This window comes from Prionailurus bengalensis, chromosome B1 (assembly GCF_016509475.1).
Source record: "Prionailurus bengalensis isolate Pbe53 chromosome B1, Fcat_Pben_1.1_paternal_pri, whole genome shotgun sequence".
NCBI lineage: Eukaryota > Metazoa > Chordata > Mammalia > Carnivora > Felidae > Prionailurus > Prionailurus bengalensis.
In genome coordinates this window covers 130284164-130300650 of record NC_057344.1, presented here as the reverse complement: position 1 = coordinate 130300650, position 16487 = coordinate 130284164, and the positions used below count along the sequence as shown (strand labels likewise).

General features: G+C 34.0%; 1 protein-coding gene and 1 pseudogene across 1 annotated transcript in view; both read left to right on the top strand.

Moving 5' to 3' along the window:
- Nucleotides 1-16487, top strand: part of CCSER1 (coiled-coil serine rich protein 1) — a 1313272-nt gene that overhangs the window by 1074772 nt on the left and 222013 nt on the right. The window lies entirely within an intron of this gene.
- Nucleotides 8708-11674, top strand: LOC122478655 (annotated as a pseudogene).

Genomic DNA, 16487 nt, shown 5'->3' with positions numbered 1-16487 from the left:
AAATAAAAACATTAAAAATAATCATTCAACATGGCGAAGGAGTTTTATTCCTAGGTTGCAAGGTGGTTCAATATTTACAAATCAATCAACCCGATATACCGTATTAGTAAAACAAAGGATAAGAACCATGTGATCATTTCAATAGTTGCAGAAAGAAAATGTATGGCAACTTACAACATGCATTCATGATAAAAACCCTCAACAAAGTACATTTATAGGAAATATTCCTCAATATAATAAAGACCATATATAAAAAAATCCATGGCTAATATCATCCTAAATGGGGGAAAACTGAGAGCTTTTCTTCTATAGTCAGGAATAAGACAGGGATGTCCACTCTAACCACTTTCATTCAACATAGTACTGGAAGTCCTAGACACAACTATGAGACAACAAAAAAATAAAAGGTATCCAAATCAGCAAGCAAGAAGTCAAAATTCCACTCTTTCTCAGATGACATGATACTCCGTATAGAAAACCCAAAAAAACGCCACCAAAAAATCCTAGAACTGATAAATGAATTCAGTAAAGTCCCAGAATACAAAATCAATATACAGAAATCTGTCACTTTCTGTACACTAATAATGAAGCAGCAGAAAGTGAAATTAAGAAAACAATTCCATTTATAATTGAACCAAAAATAATAAGATGCCTAGGAATAAATCTAACCAAAGAAGTGACAGGTGTGTACTCTGATAATATGAAACATGGATGAAACAAATTGAAGATGACATAAAGAAATGGAAAAACATTCCATGTTCATTGATTGGAAGAACAAATGTTACTAAATGTCTATACTACTCAAGGAAATTTACACATTTAAAGCAAACCCTGTCAAAATACCAATAGTGTGTTTCACAGAGCTAGAACAAACAATCCTAAAATTTGTATGGAACCACAAAAGACCCTGAATAGCCAAAGCAACTTTGAAAATGAAAAGCAAAGCTAGAGCCATTACAATTCCAGGCTTCAAGTTATATTACAAATCTATAGTAATCAAAACAGTATGGTACTGGCACCAAAATAGGCACATAGATCAATGGAGCAGGATAGAACCCCAGAAATGAACCCACAACTATATAGTCAATTAAACTTTGATAAAGCAAGAAAATAATATTCAGTGGAAAAAAATATAGCCTCTTCAGCAAATAGTGTTTTGGAAAACTGGACAGTAACATGCAAAAGAATGAAAGTGGACCACTTTATTACACCAAACACAAAAACAAATTCAAAATGGATTAGAGACCTAAATGTGAGACCTCAAACCATAAAAATCCTAGAGGAGAATGAAGGCAGTAACCTCTTTGACATCAGCCATAGCAACTGCTTATTGGGTATATCTCCTAAGGCAAGGGAAACAAAAGTAAAAATAAACTATTGAGACTTCTTCAAAATACATATCTTCTGCACAGTGAAGGAAACAATCAATAAAACTGAAAGGCAACCTATGGAATGAGAGAAAACATTTGCAAATGAAATATCTGTTAAGTGTTAGTATCCAGAATATATAAAGAACTTTTAATACTCAACACCCCTAAAAAGAATAATCTAATTAAAAATGGGCAGAAGACATGAACAGACATTTGTCCATAGAAGTCATGCAGATGGCCAACAGACATATGAAAAGCTGCTCAACATCACTCATCATCAGGGAAATACAAATCAATGCTACAATGAGATATCACTTCACACTTGTCAGAATGGCTAAAATCAACAACAGGTGTTGGTGAGGATGTGGAGAAAGGGGGACCCTCTTTCAGTGATGGTGGGAATGTAAACTGGTGCAGTCAATGTGGAAAACAGTATAGAGGTCCTTCAGAAAGTTAAAAATAGAACTATCCTATGATCATGCAATTGCACTACCAGGTATTTACACAAAGGATACAAAAATGCTGTTTCAAAGGATTACATGCACTCCAATAATTATAGCAGCATTATCTACACTAGCCAAGATATGGAAGCAGCCCAAGTGTGCATAAACTGGTGAATGGATAAAGAAGAAATGGTATACATATACAATGGAATATTAGTCATAAAAAAGAATGAAATCTTTCCATTTGCAGTAACATGGCTGGTGCTAGACAGTATTAAGCTAGGTGAAATAAGTCAGTAAAAGAAAAGCATATACCATATGATTTTCCTCATATGTTCATTTATGAAACAAAACAAGTGAACAAAGGGGAAAAAGGAGTGGAGGTGGCAAACAAAGACAAGGACTTTTAAGAATAGAGAACAAACTGATGGTTACCAGCTTGGAGGTAGGGAGGGGGATGGGTAAAATAGATAATGGAGAATAAGGACTACACATGTGATGAGCACCAGTGCTGTATGGTGCTGTATGGAACTGTTGAATTACTATATTGTACACTTGAAACCAATATTACACTATATGTTAGCTAACTGGAATTTAAGTAAAAACTTTAAAAATATGGAAAATTTTTGATGTAAATACTAAGTTAACTTTAAGTCATTTAGGAACAGGATGTATGTAAGAATAAATACACTGGAATAATGGAAAATAATCATTAATGCATCCGTAATTCTCTAGGTACCAGAGTCTCTAGTTCCTTTTGTTATGCAGCTATTGGAAAGTTTTGTTTTTCATATAAAAACTTTTCAGTAGTTGCATATAATAGATTCTGTATGTTCCAATAAAAAAAGGGAGAACACTTTGCCTCAATTGTGATTACTTATTATAATGCTACAGAAGGAAGTAGGAAATAAACAGTAAGAGTATTAGCAGTTGCAATGTCCATCAGGCTTAACAGTGGCTTTAATGGACAAATACAGGTTGGTGGAATATCAACTTTTTATATTGTTTATTTAGTTTATAGTCCCATTGTCTATTGCCATGCTGCTAAATAACTGAGTGGAATCTGAACCCACTTTTTATATAGTAAAGTCTTGACATTTTTCCTGTAAAGTAAAATAAAGCTTTGTTTCTTGGGAGAGATACTCTCTCTGCTCCATTAAAAACGGTGATATAATATACATTATTCTGGAATATGGATAAAAACTTACTATTCAGTGTTCCACGTTGAAACTTTAGTTCCAAACTGCTTGAGAGGAACAAATCTAACTCTCGTGGGAGAATGTTTCTCCTTGTTCTTGTGTTAGATTTTTATGCTTATAAGCATCTAAACATCCATTCTTGTCACAAAAGCAATCTTCACCAAACATCTGCAGAAACATTTGGAATGCTATTGTTATGAGAGGAATTGTCCGAGTGTACATGCTTTTATAACATACCATTATGGTTGGATTGATAGTCTTGAAAAAAAGAATTCTGAATACAGTATAATGCACTATCTTAATCATCTGTCACTGTATATCAGATAAAATAACTTGTTTATCATAGAACTCTTCAGAATGGAAATGTGAGTTGTCTTCTAGAGTTGCAAGTGTTATGTCACCTGAAAAATTATTCACTTGCAATCAACTTATTTGCTGAGGAAAGCATTATAAACTCTGGGAAGGACTCTCGCTATCTGTAAAACATTTTTTTCTTTTTAGTCTGAAGGCAAAGATCATGTTACTATTATGTTCATTTGCTCTCCCTCTCTCCCTCCTTCCTTCCATTATCAAGGCTAAAACACAATGTGGATTTTCATTTTTCAACTTACCTTCACATTATGTTGTATCTCCTATTTTCTTCAATCATAACTTTCAGTTCTTGAAATGGAGTAAGGTAGACCACCACCTTGAGTTCAAACATACAATCACATATACCCAATTTAATTATGGTGCTATCATGTATATAAATAAGTGATGTCATCATTTATATAATAACAATAATGCAATTTATATGTGTAATTTGTATAATACTGTTAAGAAATTTATAGTTTAAAACAACTGATTAAATTTAGCTATTAACTAGGAGCTGGGATCTGATATTATAGGAAAATAACACATGAATAACAAAAGAGCAAGGCAGAATGAACTGTTTTCTGATTGATCGAACTTAGGTTTGAGTGATTACATTAAAACATTTCATATTAGTTTTTAAAATAGATTAAGTGGCAGCCTTTCTGCATTTAAAATAAATTTTACTGACAACAGAGGTAAAACAATTACTGAGAAATTATTCATGTGTTTCGGAAAATAAGCACAATCTAACCATTGCACAAAATTTCAAATTTTTAGGATTTTTCTGAGTTAAATCAAACAATTTAGCAACTTAAAAGAGTTAGATTGAAAGGATATTCAGTGTGATTTTTAAATAGTCCAAAGTTTATATAAATTAAGTAATGAAAACTTTGAGAAAATGGAATAGCTATTCTATGAGATTACTGAGAATGTTGATTCTGCACACTTAATGCCAAAATCCTGGGGCGACTTTGTTAGACAGTTGTACCCCCGTATTTATTCCAAGTCTCTTTATTTCTAATCAAATGTTACTTGCTCATACCTTCTCAAACCCAGTCTTTTATTCAGCATCATAGTTATCTCAATTTCACATGCTTCTCAGGGAACATGTGCTTGGGTCTTGCCTATAAGTCTATCCATAAGGTTTTCCTTAGATGTGTTTCCTAATACATTAAATAAATTAAAATATTCAATAAACATCTACATGCAATGTACTGTATAGTTTGCAGTTTTGGGTGGGGAGGCATGAGGAAAGCAGTTGCTGCTATCCAAAATCAGCCTAAAGAGGAAGTTAAAAGGAGAACAACACACACTCACACCCCAAAAAACCCTACAAAACAAGGTAGAAAACACTTTTTACTGATCAGAGAAGTCTGAATAGATATGCACCATTTAATTTCTGTTGACAAACAAATGCATTTTCATATGTGTGTGGCATGTAGTTGAGTGGGACAGTTTTTGTATCCAGTCATATATGTGTGTGTGTTGGTTTCTCTATAATGAGATTATATCTGTTTCTTGTTTCTTTCACATGTAAAACACACTTACTGGGGAAGATATATTTACCAGGTAGATAAAAACCAACATGAGCTGGAATGTGAAAGAATGTAAAATCAAAAAAATTTCAGTGTTTGTACATCTTGAATCTACCCTAAGGGTTTTCCCACTGGGATGAAATAAGGCTTCTAAATTTATTTTTTGTATGTTTTAAGTGTATTTATTTATTTTGAGAAAGAGAGAGACAGGAGTGGGAAAGGGGCAGAGAAAGAGGGAGAGGGACAGAGGATCCCAAGAGGGCTCTGCACCAACAGCAGTGAGCCTGATGTAATGCTCGAATTCATGAACCTCGAGATCATGACATGAGCCAAAGTCAGACACTTAGCCAACTAAACCTCCCAGCTGCCTCTGTAATTTTTTTTTTTTTTTTTAGTTGAAAGACTGGTGTTATTCTGAGGAAAAGTAGTATGTATTCTTTCTAATATCACGGGAATTAGAATAGTCATTTCTGAGTTGGGATTTTTAAGCCTGGAGCCCCCATATTCTACATAGGCTATAAGTGTTCTAAGCCAGTGGGAAAATAGTTCCTACAGTAAAGGAGGTAAAGGTCAAATAAAGCTGGAGAGGAGTCACAGGGAGAAAGTGAGGCCAAAATGTACTTTCTATTTCCCCACCCCACCCGTATGTGAACTCCCCTACCCTGTTACAGAGGAGTAAGCAGCCATCCTCACTCCCTGGCCTCCCTCAATTCCCTGGGAGTTTATTGTTCAAGGGGAAAATACATCAGGAAGGGAGGTCTGAAGGAGAGGAGAGAGGACCAAAAGGAGTAAGCAGGGCATTCATATTGGGCATTTTCCCAATGTCATGAATGAGACAGTCACTCATTCTATTCATTCTGTTGGGGGGAATAAATAAGGCAGGGTTAGAGAAAGGGATCTTTCTCTCATAGGGAATGGAGTGGAAATTGTTTCCCTTGACTAAGCACAGAGGGAGCATTATAACAATTATCCACAACATGAGCAAAAAGAGAAAAAATGAGAACTTCTCTCAGTGGTACTGGTTTTATGCCTATAGGAAAAGCTGGAAAAATTTCAGGTGAAGAAAGACAGCATTGAAGCTGTCAGGCTGAGTGTGATTGTGGACAATGGTGGTAATTTCTTTAGCAGCATCACAAAGAAACAGGGACATAAACATGCTTAAATCATGTAGACTGGGAATTGATTCAGAGTTTAAAAAGACAAGAAAGATTGCCAATATGCGACCATCACTGCCAATGATGCAAAGTCGTTTGAGTTGTGGATACATTTTCACAACGTACCATACATAAAAAATCACAAAATCATTTTCTGGCCATATTTTACTTCCCATTCGCTGTGTTCTCATTCCCACCCCCTACTTCTATTATTCATAGCTTTGGTTGCAGATTGAAAAGAGCAAATTCAGCAGAGCCATACTTTTATATAACATAGCTGAGAATAAAGGAAGAAGGTGTGTGTACATAGTAAGAGAAGAACAGATTTGAAATTCAACTGTAATGGTGTTTGTGTTTATGCACATTCATTAACTGTTGTTAAGATCTCTATTTCATCAAGTTACATTTTAACACATACAGCCTAAGAGTAATTATATATGCATTTTATTTCTGTGCACCTTGCATGTGTATCATTTACTCTACTTTGACTAAGAGTATGTTTGAAAATTAGAACTTATCTTTACCTGTTGATAGAAGTTGATGAGGTGCAAGTATTTAATAATCTATAAATCAATTAATCCTACAGAGCTGGTCAATAAAATCATTTATCTTTAGTACTTAGCTACCACTGCACAAAAAGATAGCCTGGTATTTGCTATGCTATGTCTTTTCCTTTATACAATTAAAAAATGTTTATTTATTGATTTTGAGAAAGAGAGATTTTGCCACATGTGAGCAGGGGTGGTGCAGAGAGAGAGAGAGAGAGAGAGAGAAGAAACTCACGAGCCCTGAGATCATGACCTGAGCCAAAATCGAGCCTGTCTTTTCCTTTAATAAACTGCTGTAACTGGAGGCATAATTAATGTAAGGAATATCTTTGATAAAATGCTTTTTATATACAGTAAAGACTCAGTACTTTCACTGGAGAAGATATGGAATAGACTAACTTTTGAGATAAACTGGCATAACATAAGGGGCACCTGGGGGGCTCAGTCAGTTAAGTGTCTGCCTCTTGCCTCTCCCTCTCCCCATGCTGTCTCTGTCTCTCTCAAAATAAATAAATAAACTTAAAAAAAATGACATGACATAAAGGGCTTAAAGCCTAAGCTGATTGATATCATACATATTTCAAACAGATTGTCAATATTAGTTGAATAATAACTGTTTTTTTGTAATTAGAGTTTAAGATGGAATAAGTCTTCTAGATTTGTATTTTCATAAAAATATTACTATATTACTATTGAAATTAATATCTGCCTTCAAAATTGCAGAAACATAATGTTAAACTTAACTGAGCTCTAAATTTCTACCATCAAAGAAACCTATTAGTGCCTGGGTAATATAGTATTTTGTGTTGATTTAATTATTAAGGAATATTTTGAGGGCACCTGGGTGGCTCAGTCGGTTGAGCGTCTGACTTAGGCTCAGGTCATAATCTCTCATTCTGTGAGTTCCGGCCCGCGTTGGGCTTTGTGCTGACAGCTCAGAGCCTGGAGCTTGCTTTGAATCTGGGTCTCCCTCTCTCTCTGCCCCTCCCCCACTCATGCTCTGTCTCTCCCTCTCTCTGTCAAAAATAAACAAACATTAAAAAAAGGAATATATTGAACCTCTTCCCTTATTAGCTATATGGATGCATCCCCTTATTTAAAAAATGTAAATAAAGTACATATGGACTTGATTTAAAACAGGGTCATTTGTAGTACCTTTTTCATAGAAATTGTTACACAATTACGTTGATGATCATTGTAATTACAGTTCCTCACAAGAGACAGATGTTAGTTTTCTAACAATTATAAAATATGTTCCACTTTTAGAAAAAGTCAAGTTTAGATTGCTGATGCTATTATAATGATGTTAAGAGAAGAGAGTCTATCTTTCTTGAAAAATTAAGACAAATGTTTTTAAAGGAATTTAATTGAACTGAATAGATGTTTGAAAAAGAATGCTTATTTGTGATATATGAATATCCACTGTAAAGTTTCCTAATTTAACACACAGACATTGATGCCAGGTAATAGACAAAAGAAGCATATCATCTTACTGTGTCAAGTCTTGTCTAACTACCTTATGTTACTAAAGGCTGTATCTGATAGAATTAACCCTGTCTAGTTCCTTATCAAAATTGGAAGTGTATTAGACAGCCTAGCCCTTTAAGAAATATGTCTGAAAGTAATCTGCTTTGTTTTTCTGTTTTGATGTCCAGTTGTTCTTTTCTATCTTGTGAACTTGGGCTGCAGCTTCACCTCACCCCTGATGACTCTGACTGATTTGCCTGCTGGCCCTTTTGCATTCACCTTGTTCCTCATTCCTATTCTGGATTATTTCTGAGTCTGAATTTGGACTCTAAGCTCCAGCCGGGTGAACCTGGATAAAACCATCTTGTTCTGTTCCTACAGGCTTTTCCTCCTCAATCATGATAGCTGTAAACACAGACACTCAAAAACTAGGGAGATTTTTTTTCAACATTCTCTGGGAGATTAGGCCTTTTTGTTTTTTGGTTTTTTTTTCAACTTTTTTTTTAACGTTTATTTATTTTTGAGACAGAGAGAGACAGGGCATGAACGGGGGAGGGGCAGAGAGAGAGGGAGACACAGAATTGGAAGCAGGCTCCAGGCTCTGAGACATCAGCCCAGAACCCGACACGGGGCTCGAACTCACAGACCGGCGAGATCGTGTCCTGAGCTGAAGTCGGATGCCCAAACGACTGAGCCACCCAGGCACCCCAGATTATGCCTTTTTGTAAAGTTACTAATGTATGAGGATTTTATATTAAAAAAAAAAATTAACTCATGATGGGAGACCCCGTACTTTTTAAAGACTGTATTCAAGTTTGTTATTGTATAAATTTTAAATTACATAGCAGGGAGGTGTGTGTGGTGGTGGAGGTGAGATAAAAACAATATTTTCAATATTTTAGGTCCAGTCTCTAAGCACCTAACCAAACCCAATGGCTTTGTCCTTCTATTCCCCCTAAACCCCTTGAGAATAGCCTTGATCAGATTAAAGATTGTTTAGCCCCTTCGGATTGAATGCTGACTCTACCCTGTAGGTAGATAATCTTATTATCTAGATGAGTTTTGTAAATCTCTCCAGATTGTTTCTGAACCTTCTTTCTCTCCAGCCTAGACTTCCCTAGCAGCCTTTGCAGCCAGGGCTGTGCTGTCTGCCATTACATATTATAACACTTATTACAAAAGCTAAGTTGAGAATACAAGAGTTTTATTAATGACAATGCTACAAAACATAGGGTGAATCCTCTGTGCAAGGCATGCTCTAGCCTTATGAAGGAGGGTATAGCAATATGCACTGAAAATCGTTCTATTTCAGATTCTTTAAAGCATATCATAAAAGTCCAGAGAATTGTCCCTTGGGACATGACTTTGGGCATTAAGAAAACAACTCTAATTCTGGAAGAATCAAAGTTCAAGAGTCATCATGTGATACTTTTTTAGAAATTAGGTGAGGGCAGTGAAAATAGCAAGATAAATGACCACATAAACAAGTTGACCTATTATAATTAATAGAAGAACAAAAAAGGAAGCACAAGTTTTAAAATCTCTTAAAGTGCCTTGAAATAAGATCAAAATGTAATTATGTTAAATAAGCTAAAACACACTTAAAATCTAAGTTTACATATAATGACTGGCTTGTAGGTAAGAATTAGAACAAATGCTGCACATTAAATAATGTAAAATACTTCACATAGAACTTGGAACCAGTTAATGCAGTTTTTCAGTATTTCTCTGGTTAAATGTTATTAGCATATTCCCAAAAGTAAAGATCAGAAAACCGGAAACCATCAAAATTCCCTGTGATGTCCACAGGCTAATGTACTTTTGCCTTTAAATATAAATTTTTATCTGTCCTAAGAAAGCACAAACTTTTTAAGTGCCACTTGGCAGTCTTTTGAAAAACAGGCATTTTGACCAAAAATATTGCATTTACTTGAAGACTGCTATTCATTTACCATTCAATTTTTCTTCTGCTTTCCCCATCATACCATAAAAAGAGTTTGAGAACTATCTTTTTAAAAATTTTTCTTTGATTTTTGGACTCCATCAGTGCTTCACAGCTTTGGTAATATAATAAGTTTCTTGTATGTCATACTTAAAAAGATAATATCAAGAAAAGGCAATATTAAAGAAAATAATCTGTTATAAGTTGATTTCTACATAGTTGCATTTTCTCAATTGTGCGATAATTCTAAATATTTTAAGAATGGTGCTAAATTTTTAATTCTCTAAATTTTTAAAGAAATAATTATAAAATGACCCTTTCCTTGACAAAATGGTGGAATACTACTTGACTAATCTCATCATACACTTTTTGGATCTGCATCTAGTCTTTCCACTGCTCAAGTTTCTATCCATAAAAGAGATATATAATGAAAAAAGAATTATTACAAGGGAAATTGGATTTTCTCAGTGATACCAGCAAGGTATACTTTGCTATGGATATATACAAAAATCTTTATTCAGATGATATTCCACATGCTTTGAGAGAGAAAAGTACCACAGTGGTTATACAACTGAAACAGCTTTGGGTAGAAACAGAACCAATTGTGAAGATGTTTGAAGATCCAGAAACTACAAGGCAGGTGCAGTCAATCAGATGGTTAGATGCTGTTTGACTACACAGAGGACAAGCATAGTTTTAGACAGGAATATTGAGATACACTCTACAGGTCTGCAAGATTCCAATATGAATGTGGGAATTATTCTGGAGCATCAGAGTATCTTTACTTCTTTAGAATGTTGGTTCCAGCAACAGATAAAAATGCTTTGAGTTCACTCTGGGGAAAACTGGCGTTTGAGATCATAATGCAGAATTGGGATGCAGCTACGGAAGACCTTACATGATTAAAAGAGACCATAGGAAATAATTCTGTGAGTTCCCCTACTTGAGTTTCCTCAAGAGCAAAGATGGCCACCCACTGGTCTCTGTTTTCGTCAACCACCCAAAGGGCGTGATAACATTACTGATCTCTTCCTTTACCAGCCACAGTATCTTAAAGCAATTCAAACAATGCATCCATATTTTCTATGCTATTTGACTACAGCCGTTCATAGCAAAGATATTTGAAAACACTGAATGGTGCTAAAAGATCTGGTTAAAGTTATTCAACAGGAGTCTTAAACATATGAAGACCTAATTACAGAATTTGTTGAATGCTTGCTTTCATGTTAACTTTGACTTTAATGGGACTCAGAAAAAACTGAATGTGAATCAGGACTTGTGAATGACTTCTTGGTGGCTTGTCTTGAGGATTTCATTGAAAATGCTCATCTCTTCATATTTGAGACTTTTTGTCGCATCCACCAGTGTATCATCATTAACGTATTGGCAGACAACCTCCAGAAGATACATGACTCCTGAAGAAAGGTGGATTGTAAATTTGATTGGAAATGCTAGATTGGATACCAAGATTGATTCTGAATTAGGTCATGTGGTTATGGGTAACAATACAGTCTTACCCTATCAGCAAGTGACTGAAAAGACCAAAAGTCTTTCATTTAGAAATCAGATATTGGCCATGAATATTGAGAAGAAACTTAGAATAGTAGGTCAGAGGCTCCTAACTGGGCAACGCAGGACTCTGGCTTCTGTTGAAGAACTGTAGAAGACAAGATGAAAAAACTATAAAATAAAGATGAAATAATAAAATCATATATAAAGGATGATATATATTTTAGAAACAACATATTGAGTATAAATTTTGGGGAATTTGAATAAAATTGGCTGTGTTTCAAAAAAAAAAGAAAAGAATATAATAAGCATCCAAGTACAAAATAATTAAAAAATTACTGAAATCATGAGAAAAATTAAGCCAGGTTATTTTTTATTTCAGTGTTTGTGTTTTTTTCTCTCAAACCTCGCAACTTATTCTAATATTACATTATTTTGATAGTAATTTTAAAAACAATATTTATTGGATGATAACTATTTATCAGGTCACGTACTACATGCTGTATATTCCTTACAACATACATCCTTACAAAATCCATACAGTTTGCGTGATTTTATTCCCTTTACAAATGAGAGAATAATGCCTTAAAAGGTTAAGAAAGTCAACAAAGTCATGATATTGTAACTGTTAGAGGTAGATATTAAGCCCAGCTTTTCTCCCAGAGTTCATGCTTTACCTAATAAACAATTTATTCATTGTACCATAAGATACTGTTCCTATTTTTGTTCTTTTGTTTTGTTTTTAAGGAATCTATCTAGTCAGCCAACCAGTTCTGAAAGATTGTATTAATTCATGACTAATTTGTTTTGATGTTTCCATGTAATGAGACATTTTATGGAGATGACATTTTATGTAGTGTCAGTATATCAAACATGACTGAAAAAAATAAGTATTCTATCCTATAGAATTCTATTTCAATGCTAAAATTATTTTGGTTTAGGAATCTTCAAATTATATCAGGTGAGTACATCTTTGTTTTAAGAAGACTTGATGTCCTAGGGAAAAAAAAATGAAAGATAAAATCATTCAAAATGGATTCTAAATCAAGTTTTAGTACTTGCCGTATTACCAGTATTATTAGCATTATTAGTATTATTAGTACTTGCCGTACCTAATGGATAGGTAGTAAATATTAAATTAAATTAATGAGAATATTAATTAATTAGTTTAAATTATTCCTATATAGAGCCTTTTTTTTTTTTTTTTTGGATCATTTAAGAAGTTTTGTTTTTGAATCAAATTTTTCTGTAAGTGAGAGAAAGCCAAGTCCTAGTTGCTTAATCAGAGTGAATGTTAGGAGTAAGGCTGCCTTGAGGCAGCTGTATTTAGAAATAAACAGAGCTCTCAATTTTTGGCATCTCTTAATGTCCTGGCTCCGTTTTTTGCTCTGTTAGACTCCAGTCTCCGGCTTTGCATGGTAAGAACATGGCAGCAGTAGTTGAAACATCCCACATCCTTCATATTTCTGTCCAAAGGCAAGTACTACTTTTTTTCATTCCCAGTACCCACAGCAGAAGGCTCATGGTGTTCTTTTGGTTCTGATAGCATAAATATACACTAGTGAACCAATCACAGTGCTTAACAAAACGGTAGTCCTGATTTAAGTATAAGTGAATTCCACAAAATATTTTTGAATTAAATGTGAGGAAGAATGTTTTCCCTCAGAGGGAAACTGGGATACGGTTTCATGAAGGATAATTAGATGCTAGCTGAGAAAAACAATAGTTATCTGCTGTAGCCTTCAAGGATAACATATATGACTTCATTAATTTGAGGATTATAATTTTCAGTTTCTTAAATGCCTAGTTCTTACTCGTCTCAGAAAATTATGTGTTCATAAGAAAGAGAAAAAATTTATCTTAAAATGCCATTAATTTGGTAAGTCATCAAGTTATACAAACTATCTTTTGCCATACTTTGATAAGTTATTATAAAGAATCATAACTTATCCTGGTGCCCTAATTTAATGGAAAGTGTGCAGTGTGTTCATCTTTTTATTGTTAATTCTGCACTTCTTGAGATTCTGATTTCACGTTATCTTTTTATTTCATACACAGGAATTTCTATATCAATTCACAGTGGGTACCAGAATATGAACTTGTGGGAACTCAGTGAAATGGAACCCGATCAGTTTAAATTTCTTTTAAGTATTTCTGTCTGGCTTTAATAATGTACAATTAATATAAAAAACCATTTAGCTTTTATCAGTTAGTCAAGATCTGTTGGCCTAGTTTCAAAAGTTGGTCTCCTGGGCATAATGGACATAATTGAAACTCCTGTTAAATTTTTCATTTTAATGAAAATATTAAATGACTTGTGGAGTAGCGTGGTAAATTTGCAGCCCAGATCTCAGAGGGCTGGGCTGTGATTTCATTCTTCTGTCTTCTACTATTTTATTCTCAACATTTACAAAGTTTATTAAAACGATTTCAGTCCAGTCCTTTGGCTTTGTTTTTATATCATTGCTTTCCAGGGTGACTTAGTTTTTTATTTTATTTTCATAATTACCTCTTTATGATTGAAAACTACAAAAGGGCATAGTTATCAATGGGAAGCAAAATATACACTGAATAATTCTGCGTTTTTTTTCTTTTCTCAGCTGTGGATTGAATACAGCAATATAGGGTGATATGCTTGGCACTACAAAGAACTATGGATTTTAAAAAGTTCTAATTTTTAGGTTCAGAATATAATAAACTACAGTTATTTTTTTTTTTAATTTTTTTTCAACGTTTTTTATTTATTTTTTGGGACAGAGAGAGACAGAGCATGAACGGGGGAGGGGCAGAGAGAGAGGGAGACACAGAATCGGAAACAGGCTCCAGGCTCCGAGCCATCAGCCCAGAGCCTGATGCGGGGCTCGAACTCACGAACCGCGAGATTGTGACCTGGCTGAAGTCAGACACTTAACCGACTGCGCCACCCAGGCGCCCCAAACTACAGTTATTTTTAAAACTAGTTTTAATATTTTCTGATAGATAAAATTGAATACAATTGAAAGTACCCTTTAATATTTAGGGTATGTATTTAGAATAAAATGATAGTTCCTGAGTACATTTCTTTCATTTGGAAATTATAAAGCTTTTTACTTTGCTTTTGGCATTGTATGTCTTTTTCAGATTATGTTTAATATTCTTGTGAGTCTACATTAAAGTAGGAAAGGGCACAGGATAAGAGGGAAGGATAAAATTAAATCTTACCAGGAAGAAAATTTTAATTCTGCATTTCTATAAATTCATCTGTTTTATGGCATAAAAGTGAGTAGGCTTAAAATCCAATGATTAAAAACCTTCATTAAGTAAATTTAGCTGAAGATATTTAGATAAATTTCTGTAGAAAGAAAACATAAATTTTGCCAATTAATAATATGTTCACTTTTGTTTTATTCTTTAATAAATACATCTAGTACTTATTAATAGTGTTTACTATATCCCAGAGACCAAGCAAGAAGAGTGTCAAGCAAGCTGTGAACATTTCTTGTTTGATATTCACAATACACTTGCAGAGTTTATAATAGGGTCTCATTTTACAGAAAGTAAATTCTCAAATAAGTAGCTCACCTAAGGTCACATAAGAATTGGAGTCAGAATTCAAATTTTTGATATGGAATCCGAAGCCTGCCTTTAAATCTATATTGACTCATATTATCACCAAATGTTCCCAAATCTAAGTCCCTAAGCAGCTATTTGTTTGTGTGAAAGATAAAGTAAAACATATGAACAGTATTTTTAGGTATTGTAGAGAAATGTTGTGATTTAAGATGAATGATTTTAAAATAAATTTATTATTAGAGGGGAAGAAACTAACAGAGACTTAGGCTCTAGAAGTGGAAAAATTGGGGAAATATAATTTTAATATTTTAATTATTATATAAAGCCACAACTATTCTGAGAAGTTTAGTGCACAGTATCTAGTGTTCCTCTTACTGCAGAGATAATAAGCCTTAAATATGAACATTTGACTTAATATTTAAGGTTTATTATCTCTGCTGTAAGAGAAAAGCAATGATACAAAAGAAATATGTAATAGAAATAATTAAACTTTAGAAGATTAACTCTGTGTCAAGCACCACCATAGGCATTTAACATGTATTAACACTTTTGAATGTTTATTTATTTTGAGAAAGAGAGTGTGAGACTGGGGGAGAAGCAGAGAGAGAGAGAGAGAGAGAGAGAGAGAGAGAGAGAATCCCAAGAGAATCCCAAGCAGGCCTTACACTGTCAGCGCAGAACACGATGTAGGGCTTGATCTCATGAACCAGGAAATCATGACCTGAACCAAAGGAGTCAGATGCTTAACCAACTGAGCCACCCAGGTGCTCAACACTTTTAATATTTACAGCAACACTATAAGATAGTTAATATTACCATACTCATTTCTAGATGAAGTAAGAGAAACCTGGAGAGGCTTACTAAGTTAATAAGGTCCTAGAGTTAAATGAGAAACAGGGTACAATTTAAACCTTGGCAGCCTGATATATAGCTAGATGTATTAACCATTATTTCATACAGCTGTATTCAAATGGTAAGTGCTAATACCTTAAAAAGTCAGCAAAATATAAGCATTGAAGTATATTTTTACCACTGTTAAATATATTGAAGTTTCTCAGGTCACCCCGTATGTATGACATGTCTTCTCCATTTTGTTCCCATTAAAACAAAATGAAAAAGATAGATTATTCAGCATTTTATGTTAATGATTCAGTTCTATTATTCTCATCATCTGACAAGAAATTCTTGACTCAGCATAGAGTTCTACACATATAACTCAATAAAATTGATTTCATATTTTCTTCTAATATTATCAATCACATGTAGGTGATAATGCCCTATTTCCAGGCATAGTTACATGTACTTTCCCTAAACACTTTCCCCACTGATAAACGCATCTTTCTTTTATTCATTTTATTTGGTTTGCATGAACAAGAATTATTTGATTCATGCTTTTCATGCATTTATGTTGTTA